Here is a 9,623-nt window from a genome sequence, read left to right on the forward strand (position 1 = left end):
GTTGAGTGTGCCACCGGGTAGTAATTGAGGACTGACTGTGAAACTTGAACAATCATCTCATTTCAAGTAAACTTCTTAAAGAAAAATGTTAAAGCATTAGTTCACCAAAAAAAATGTAACTTAGTAGAGAATGTTCTCATCCTCAGATCATGCCAGATTAGGATGAGTTTGTTTTTTCATCGGATTTGGAGAAATGTAGCATTGCATCAGTGTCTCATCAATGGATGCTCTGCAGTGAATGGGTGCCGTCAGAATGAGAGTACAAACAGCTGATAAAAACATCACAATAATCCACAGCACTCCAGTCCACCAGTTCACATCTGGAGAAGAGAAATATGTGTGTTTGTAAGAAACAAATCCATGATTAAGATTTAAATATAATTCAATAATCTCTCATTCTGACGGCACCAAATCACTGCAGAGCAAGAGATGTAATACTACACTTCTCCAAATCAGTCCAAACTCGTCTTCATCTTTGCTGGGAGTAAATATTCAGCCAATGTCCATGTCTCTGTGTCCCAGTGGGCTGTATCAGTGTGTGGTGCTCTGACCAGCTCTGGACTCGCTCGTTAGGACCCTGACGGACCTCCGCCGGCCCGGCAGCCATCCAGAGAAACTAACCCCTGCAGAGAGTCAGAGATCACATGAGCACAGAAACACAATCCTCTGTAAACTATCTGCAAAGTTGTGAAGCTGACAGTGCACAATAAGTAAAGTTATTGTCTGTCAAAAAAAAAAAAAAAAAGAGTCGGATCGCAATCACCTAAACAAGTCACTAATAATTTAAATCTTATTCTGTTACGACTCTATGTCACAAAGTAACACATTTGTATAATGTCCACCCAAGTTCTACATCATCAGCTTGACTGCCCACAAACACAGTTACATGTCCGTGTGGTTAACATCATGTCAAGAAGATGATGCATCTTACGCTGTAAGAGTAAATGTGTTTGATCATATCTTATAATTACCACAAACTTGTCAAAACTTGACACTTACCCCTGAGAAGTGTCCTGCTCCAGTCGTGCTTGTGAATCAGTCTCTTGTTGATCAGCTACTATCCATACCATCTTTTCTATGTACTGACAAGTCTCCAGGATCATACAGAAGAATAGATTTTTTAATTAACTGTATGTTGTGTGAACAATAAGCCCCGCCCCCAGATCAACACAGAATTTGCATATGAGTTGATGAAAAGTGTGAAATAAATAGAGATATGTGATATTTGTGAAATACAAAATTCATTTTTTACTTTTTACATTTTATTTTGAATTGTGTCACTATTACTGCGAGAACAATAATATAATGTAAAATCACCAACAGCATTTTATTTTTCAAAATGTCAGGGACAATGCATTGTCGAAATGGAAATTAAAATTAAATAATTTCATTTAAAATTTTGGCACATATTTTGCTTATAGTTTTCTACAGTAAAAATTGAAAAAAAAAGAGAATACAGTTAAAATGAAAATATTTTAAAATGTAATTCTGCTTTATGTCAATGACCTAAAATGATTTCCATTGGTGTTTTAGTTTTAGAAAGGATTGAGATCTCAGACGTTGATCACAGAAGCGACTCATTTCCTGACAGCTTGTATCAAACAGGAAGTGCTGCTGTTACTGACTGTCAACAAACAAACATCTCCTTACATCCAGAATAAATAATAAATGATGTTATGCTGCGTATTGTTCTGCGGGTGTAATGTTTACACACCTGTGTCTTTTTTATTAGTTCAAATTCATGTATCATTATTCACTTTTACAACTAGTAAGTTGGACATTCTGAATTAAAAAATACAGTAAAATTTTAAAATATGATTGCAATTAATAACTAATTAATTAATAACTAATTTTTTTGTTAAAGTGCAATTTATTTATTTGATCAAACCTGTATTTTCAGCATAATTATTTTTTTTAACATTACTTTTTTTTAACGTTACTTTTGGATCAACTTACTGCATCCTTGCTAAATAAATTATTCATTTCTTAATAATAATAATACAGTCATTCACATGTTGACCACTTTTTTCCACTTTATTATTTATTTATTTTTATATGTTTTTATTCTGCTCATTGTGATACTGATTCATGTGCACATAACATCATGTCCAGTTCTGCTTTAACGAGGCATTACATCTCATTGCAATAAAAATGCTTAATCAAGTCGAGTGCATTGCATTGTGGACTATGCACTCTTGGAAAAGATGGTGAATAATGTGGGAATTTGCTCAGATAAACACCTGCAGCACTAGTAAGAGCAGCATGTCAGACACACATCGTACAATCCAGCGATCAGCACAGAACCACAGCTGTTCATCAGCGATGCTGTGCGCCTGATAGTTGCCATGGAGATGGAGCGGTCAGGTGACAGCGGTGTGTGTGTGTGTGTGTGTGTGTGTGTTCCTTTTCTCCACTCGCTCCATCTCAACATCCAGACGCCAATCACAGCAGATAATCTTTGAATTAGAGGGCAGAGAGGCATCTGTGTTAGATAACTGGCCTTTCTTCTGACCGATGGCATTTTAATTAAATATATGAAGACGGCGTGAACTGCAGCTGAAGACCAAACACAGATAACATCATCTAATCATCACAGGAGCTCCTCCGAGCTGAAGGACAGACCCTCGTCTCTCTGCTCCAGCATTTATCTCACTCACAGACACAGATTTAGGGTTAACGCTTACAATAATTGAAGTCTTTTAAAGCACATTCAACCCAAATGCTGTGCCATTTAAAAAGGTGAATTCAGGCATTATTTTAGTGTCACAGAGATACCAGTTCAGCTGAATAATGTTTCCAGACAGTGTTTGGTTTTAGATTTCTGTTTTGATTTTAATAATAGTTCAACTTATTGTGTTGTGTTTTTTTGTCATTTTTATTAGTTTTTGTTTATAGATGCATTCATATATATTTATTTTTTCAGTACATCAAGTTAAACTAAATGACAATTCAATGTTTCTGATTTTTTTTTTTTTTTTATTAAATTTATTTAATGTAATTAATTTTGTTTAAATTTAATTTGACAGGTTAACTGGGAATTATTTCACCTCATAATTAAAAGAAAGCAACAATAATTTTCAATATTATTATTATAGTTGTTGTTGTTGCTTTATTTTATTGTTCTAAAAAAAGTAATTGTTGCAAAGTGATTTTTTTTATTATTATTATAAAATGTGCATGAATTATTGTAGCATCTTTTTGTTGCATTGCCTTATATTTAAATAAACCAATTACATTACTTTTTACTGTATTACAGTATAGACAATAGTGAAATGACCCTAACTCTAAAAAAAACAGAAATGTTTGTTGTAAAATGTGCATTAAATTAGTAGTAGTACTGTATTACAATACTGACAATCTAACACTGACTATACATTGACAGTGACCGCATTATTATTTCTCTCTCTCTCTCTCTCTCTCTCTCTCTCTCTCTCTCCTGAGTTATTTCATAAATTGTAAATATATGCTCTGCGGCCTTTGATGGATCATCAATTCACCCCAAAATGAAAATGCTGTCATCATTTATTCACCTTCATGTTGTTCTAACCCTGTATGCATTTGTTGTTGTTGTTTTGTTTTTGTTTTTCTTCTCAACTCTAAAATTTTTCCGTGTCTATTCAAATATAAACTTCAGAAATCTATTGTCATTTGGACTAGTGTTATGGTGCATTTGGTCTTTTTTTTTTTTTGTATTACGTTTATGTATATTTAAGCATAATTTTTACTGTGTTACATAGAGTATAATAATAATAAAAGAATACAGCAAACTCTGAATAAATGGAGGTAAATGATGTGAGTGAGTGCTGGTATGTGAACGCTGTCGCTGTCTGGAGGTTAGAAATGAGCTGGTTTATTTTTAGCAGGATCCCTGATCATGTCAGTCTGATCAGTTTGAGCAGCTCATTTCAGTGCTGATGGCTTTATCAATCTCTCATTGTAAAGCTGCTCGCTGAAACCTGCACGTCTGCAGTAGTTACTCATCAAATTAGATCCGATCTTTATCAAAATTACAATACAGACAAACACAATCTGACTAAACTCAAACCAGCTCCATATGGAAGACGCTCAGTGATCATTCACAGTCTAGACAAGGATAAAGTGACTGAACCTCTGTGTTAACTTCATCTCCAGATGCTAATTAAAGAGATCTTGCTCTTTACATAAAGCCTGGTCACTGACAAATCTGTTGCCTTGATCCCAACAACTTTCACAGGACCACAGAAGAAGGTTTTACTCTGGGGGTTGTTCTTGATGATGTTAAATGGTCAGATTTTTTTTATAAAAAAAAAAAAAAAAAAAAACTAAACTAAATAACTAAATTAATTAACTGATAAAAAAAATCCACAGCACTCACACACACATGCATACATACAGTGCACCAAAATATATGAAGGAATTAAATGAATTAAATGAAGGTACTTACATAAAGTCTAACAACAACAACAAAACAGATCGTTTTAGTTATTGTAGTTATGCTACTACTACAACTAAAAAAGGATGAAAGGATGTTGAACCTTAGCTTTAAAAGCTCATAACAGACTAATTTCTGGTTGTCTGACGATCATGATCCTTAATTTCAGTTTCAAATTTTCTTTTCATTTAGAAGTGACAGAAATGCACTAATAAGACAGATCTTGTCTGTGAGTGAACAAAACTACCAGCCTGAATATTAATAATGAGTATACAGTATATGAGAGTCATGTCATGTTACAGAATTAAAAACACCATTTGTTTGCAGATTTAATTTCGTTTAATGCATCATACATGTGTGTGTGTGTGTGTGTGTGTTAAACCAAAATGAAAATGTGCTCATCCTCATCAGATTTGGAGAAATTTAGCATTGCATCATTTGCTCATCAATGGATGCAGTGAATGGGTGCCGTCAGAATGAGAGTCCAAACAGCTGATAAAAACATCACAATAATCCACAAGTAACCCACAGCAATCCAGTCCAACAAATGAAGAAACAAACTCATCTACAAACTCAACTCATCTCTATCTTGAATGGCCTGAGGGTGAGCATGTTTTCAGCAAATGCTTGTTTTTGTGTGAGCTGTTCCTTTAAATACTGAAAATAAAAGGTCACAAAATGAAATAAAACAGCTTTGTTTCTGTATTGTTGTCATGACAGTCAATGTTCATCATGTTTTCCATCAGCTGTCCATAACAGTCAATAAACAACCGTTCATTGAGCTTATAAACTGCTTTTGACGGTTGTGATTCCTGCACATTATGAACTTTAAAATATTATGCATAAAAGAAAATGATCTAGCAAAATTTAATTCACAATGTATTTGTAGCATTTGCCCTTAGCAAGTTTCTAAACCAACAGCATGATAAGTACAACAAAAAGAAAAGTGAGACAGTTTTGGTTGGTATGAGGAACTGTCTTATAACGCAGTATCACTTTGGGAACAGTCTAGTATGGGACTAGATCTCTGCCACAACTATGTGTGTGAAAGAACATATTTTCAGTGCACAAAAGTGCATTTTGCATGTGCACAAACTGAGTTTTTGTGCTTGTCTTTTATTCACCCATAATATGATATTTCAGGCTGAGAATTTTGTCAGAGATCTAACCCCATAGACTAGTGCCCGAGGTAGAGATCCCGAGGCCACAGCATTCACAGCACTTCACAAACTCCAGCTCATCATTTATTTACTGATGGAAACCTACAGAAGTTTCCACTGAGAAAGGCTGCTGAATAAGTCATGGCTCTCCTTCACTAATAACTATGTACAGTTTACAAATTCATGCATGCAGAAGTGCTCATGCTACGGGCGCCAGATTCACAGCAGATGCATAATGCACATTCATTTGCTCTGCCAATGATTATAAACTAGCGAGTGTCATTTGCATAAAATAAACCCAGTTCATCTCCATATAACCAGCATTTTACACAATATCTCCTGCTCTCGTTTGCAGCAAGATCTTCAAGTTCAGTGTGCTTTTCTCAAAATACCATGTTCTTTATTACGTAACAGCAGCTCCCCATTTGTAACTTGAATGTGCACGACTTCTGGACTTATTTGCTTCCAATTATTTTAGATGCACAGAAATGGCTAGTGCTGATTGACATGTAAACTGCTGTTTATTATATTATTGTAATGCATTGTTATAATTATAATCACTGGTTTGAAGCACAAATAATGTGTTGTTCTTCTAGTTATTAGAACAGCTAATGATTCAGAAGTCTGCACATTCACAGAAATAAAGCAAAATAAGGTGCCAAGTCTAGACTACATGTACTCCACAGAATATATCCTTTATAAAGCTATAGTCCATTATTATAACTCTGAAACAGTTATTCTATAAGTGAAAGTTATTCATTTTGTGACAACGTTACACTGCAGCATCAAATGCAAACATTTCCAATTGTCAGTTACATTCATTTTTCTGGTTGCCACAATGTATTCAGTGAGGCTGTCAAAATAAAAGTTGTTTTGCTGTATTCATTTTCGTATAACTATAAAATGGTCTGGATATATATATATATATATATATATATATATATATATATATATATATATATATATATATATATATATATATATATATATATATATATATATATAAATTCCCAAAATTAATGAGCTGCATGGATTTAGATTTTTCATTCTCAATATTTTAATATCCTATGAATCTGAATGTTTCCTCGTGGTTTGCTGAGGAGAGGTGCTGTTGTTAAACCATCATACAATAAACAACTATTGTCTAGAAATGGCCTGACCTGATATCTCGGTGTTTTGCACTGACAAACTTGTCTTCAGAACATGTACAAATCCAGTGATTTTTGATCTTCATCTTTAATAATAGATTGAGGTTTGCACTCTCTTCTGATTTGTACAGTGTTAAATTAAACGGCGTAAATATTTTATGTGAGATCAAGAGATCTTCAAATCCTCCCATTTTAAATGGTCAGACATGTTTGTTTTTGTACATCTGAGGTTTCTCAGTTTCATACTGATGTTCTTCTTGACTGACGGGGTTTGTAGAAGCTCAGAAATGTTCTCTTGATGAAATGGCGATGTTTGACTGCCACGACTGAAAGACTCCAGCAGGATTGCAGTCTTCCCAAGAGACCACAGAAAGTTTGCATGCATATTAAGCAGCAGGTTTATGGCAACTTCTTTCTAAAAAATTCTGAAAATGTCTTGAGTTTTCAGTTTTGCTCTTTCAGAGCATTGCAGATAAAAACAGATTTAAGTCTTTTTTCTTTCAAAGATCTGTTCACACCTGTGAAAGTCTTCTCTGCGGGTCTAAAAATGCCTTGAGAAAAAGGGTTCAGAGCGACAGCAGCTTTTAAACATCTGCCTTTACTGTATATGAGTGGTTTGATGGTGCAGAGACTCTCACACACACACACATGTGCACGCGCGCACACACACACACACACACACTATAATAAAATAAATGAATAAAAATATGGAAGACGGATTTTATGTTATTAGTGGTTTAACTTAAATGGACAGTAACAATGTGTATTTGTCATAGATATAATGTTACAACATATAATTGATACAATAACACAAAATTACTTAAGTACTAATTTCTCTATTTCAGTTTTATCATGTGATAGAAAGTTTAAGGCCTTCTCAAACCGAAGGGCAAACTCATCTAATCTGTGGCCTATTATGCATCAAACTAAGATTGATGTAAAGACACATAGTAATGATGTAAACCCTGAATCAACAAACAGAACTAACAAATATTGCTACAAGTGTGACTGCATCATATAATAATTATTAATTAATAATATTAATAATGTCCATAAAATAAAATAAATTATAATACCAGTTAAATTAAATAATTATTAACCACCTTGTTTTTAAACATTTTCTTGAATTTACAAAGTGAATTACACAATTTTAATTATGTATGCAAATTATTCCATTGATTAACCCATTTGACAGATATGCATCTATTTTTTGTATTAGTTCTTACCCTTATTTTTTTAAACATATGCATTTCTCTTATTCCATACTGACTTTCTCTTATTTCAAACAGCCTCTGGATACAGTTTGGAAGCAAATTATTATAGACTTTATACATTGTCTGTACAGTATAGAAATGTACTAAATCATTTTTTTTAAGCATTTAAATTACTAAACAAATGATTAGTTGGCTTGTGATAGTCAAAATGTTTTATAATCCTTATTGCTCTTTTTTGTAACATATATATTGGATTTATATTGGTTTTATATGCATGTCCCCAAACCTTCACACAATAGATCATGTATGGAACTATGAGTGCACAATACAAAATATATAATGAGTTTTCATTCAGAATATGTTTAGTTTTATGTAATATTGCAATGGATTGTGACATTTTTCTTTTTACATGATTAATATGTGGTTTCCAACATAATTTATGATCTATTATAACACCTAGAAATTTATTTTCATATATTCTATCTATTTCCTCATTGTTAATCCTAATTTTAACTTTATTAATACTCTTTCGATTACCAAATATTATGAACTTTGTTTCACTTAATTTCAATGACAATCTATTATCATCAAACCATTTTTTTAAGATCATCAATTCAGTTTCCTCTGTATTCAGAAGCTGTTCCAATTTTTTCCCTGAACAATATAATTGAGTGTCATCAGCAAACAAAACCATTTTTAATATTTTTGACACTTCACAAATATAATTTATATGCAGTACAAACATTATGGGGCCTAACACCGAGCCCTGTGGAACAATACACAAGTAACTTTCATTAAATCTGATCTAACATCATTTATTTGGACAAATTGATATCTGTCATCAAGGTAACTTTTTAACCAAAAATAGGCTTTGCCTCTTATACCATATCTTTCCGGTTTCCTCATTAATAGACCATGATCAATAGTGTCAAAAGCTTTATTTAAATCCAGGAACACCCCCACAGTATATTCATTATTATCCACAGAAGTGGAAATCTCTTCTACCATTTCCATCACTGCCATTGAAGTTGACCTATTTGCTCTAAAACCATACTGATGTTCACTCAGTAGTTTATGTTTGTCTATGAAGTTGTCTAGCCTACACACAAATAGTTTCTCCAAAATTTTAGAGAACTGGGAAAGCAGAGAAATTGGTCTGTAATTGAAAAAAAAAATGTCTATCACCGCTTTTAAAGATGGGAATAATTTTAGCTATTTTCATTTTATTTGGAAATATACCTGTTAAAAATGATTGATTACAAATATATGTAAATGGTTTTACTATATTCTATGATATTTTTTAATAATGACATGTCAATATCATTACAATCAGTTGATTTTTTATTCTTACAATTATTAACAATATCAAGTATTTCCATTTCATTTGTTCCCCTAATAATAATCAAGTTAAGAATGTTATTAATGATATTGCTCCAATAATAGTCAGTAAGAAAACAAGCAGACAGAAATTAGTTTGGAGAAGATCAACAGCAGTTCAGACTATGAAAAGACAATGCAGAAAAGCAGAGTGGATGTGGCAGAAGACAAAACTTGAATTCACTATAGCATCTATAAAGACAGCCTTCATGCTTTCAATGTGAAACTAGCCACAGCCAGACAGAATTTATTCTCAAACCTTATAAACAGTAACTTAAATAACTCTCATACTATCTTTGCCACTGTTGAGAGA

The sequence above is a fragment of the Carassius auratus genome, unplaced genomic scaffold (genome assembly GCF_003368295.1).
Source record: "Carassius auratus strain Wakin unplaced genomic scaffold, ASM336829v1 scaf_tig00214233, whole genome shotgun sequence".
Lineage (NCBI taxonomy): Eukaryota > Metazoa > Chordata > Actinopteri > Cypriniformes > Cyprinidae > Carassius > Carassius auratus.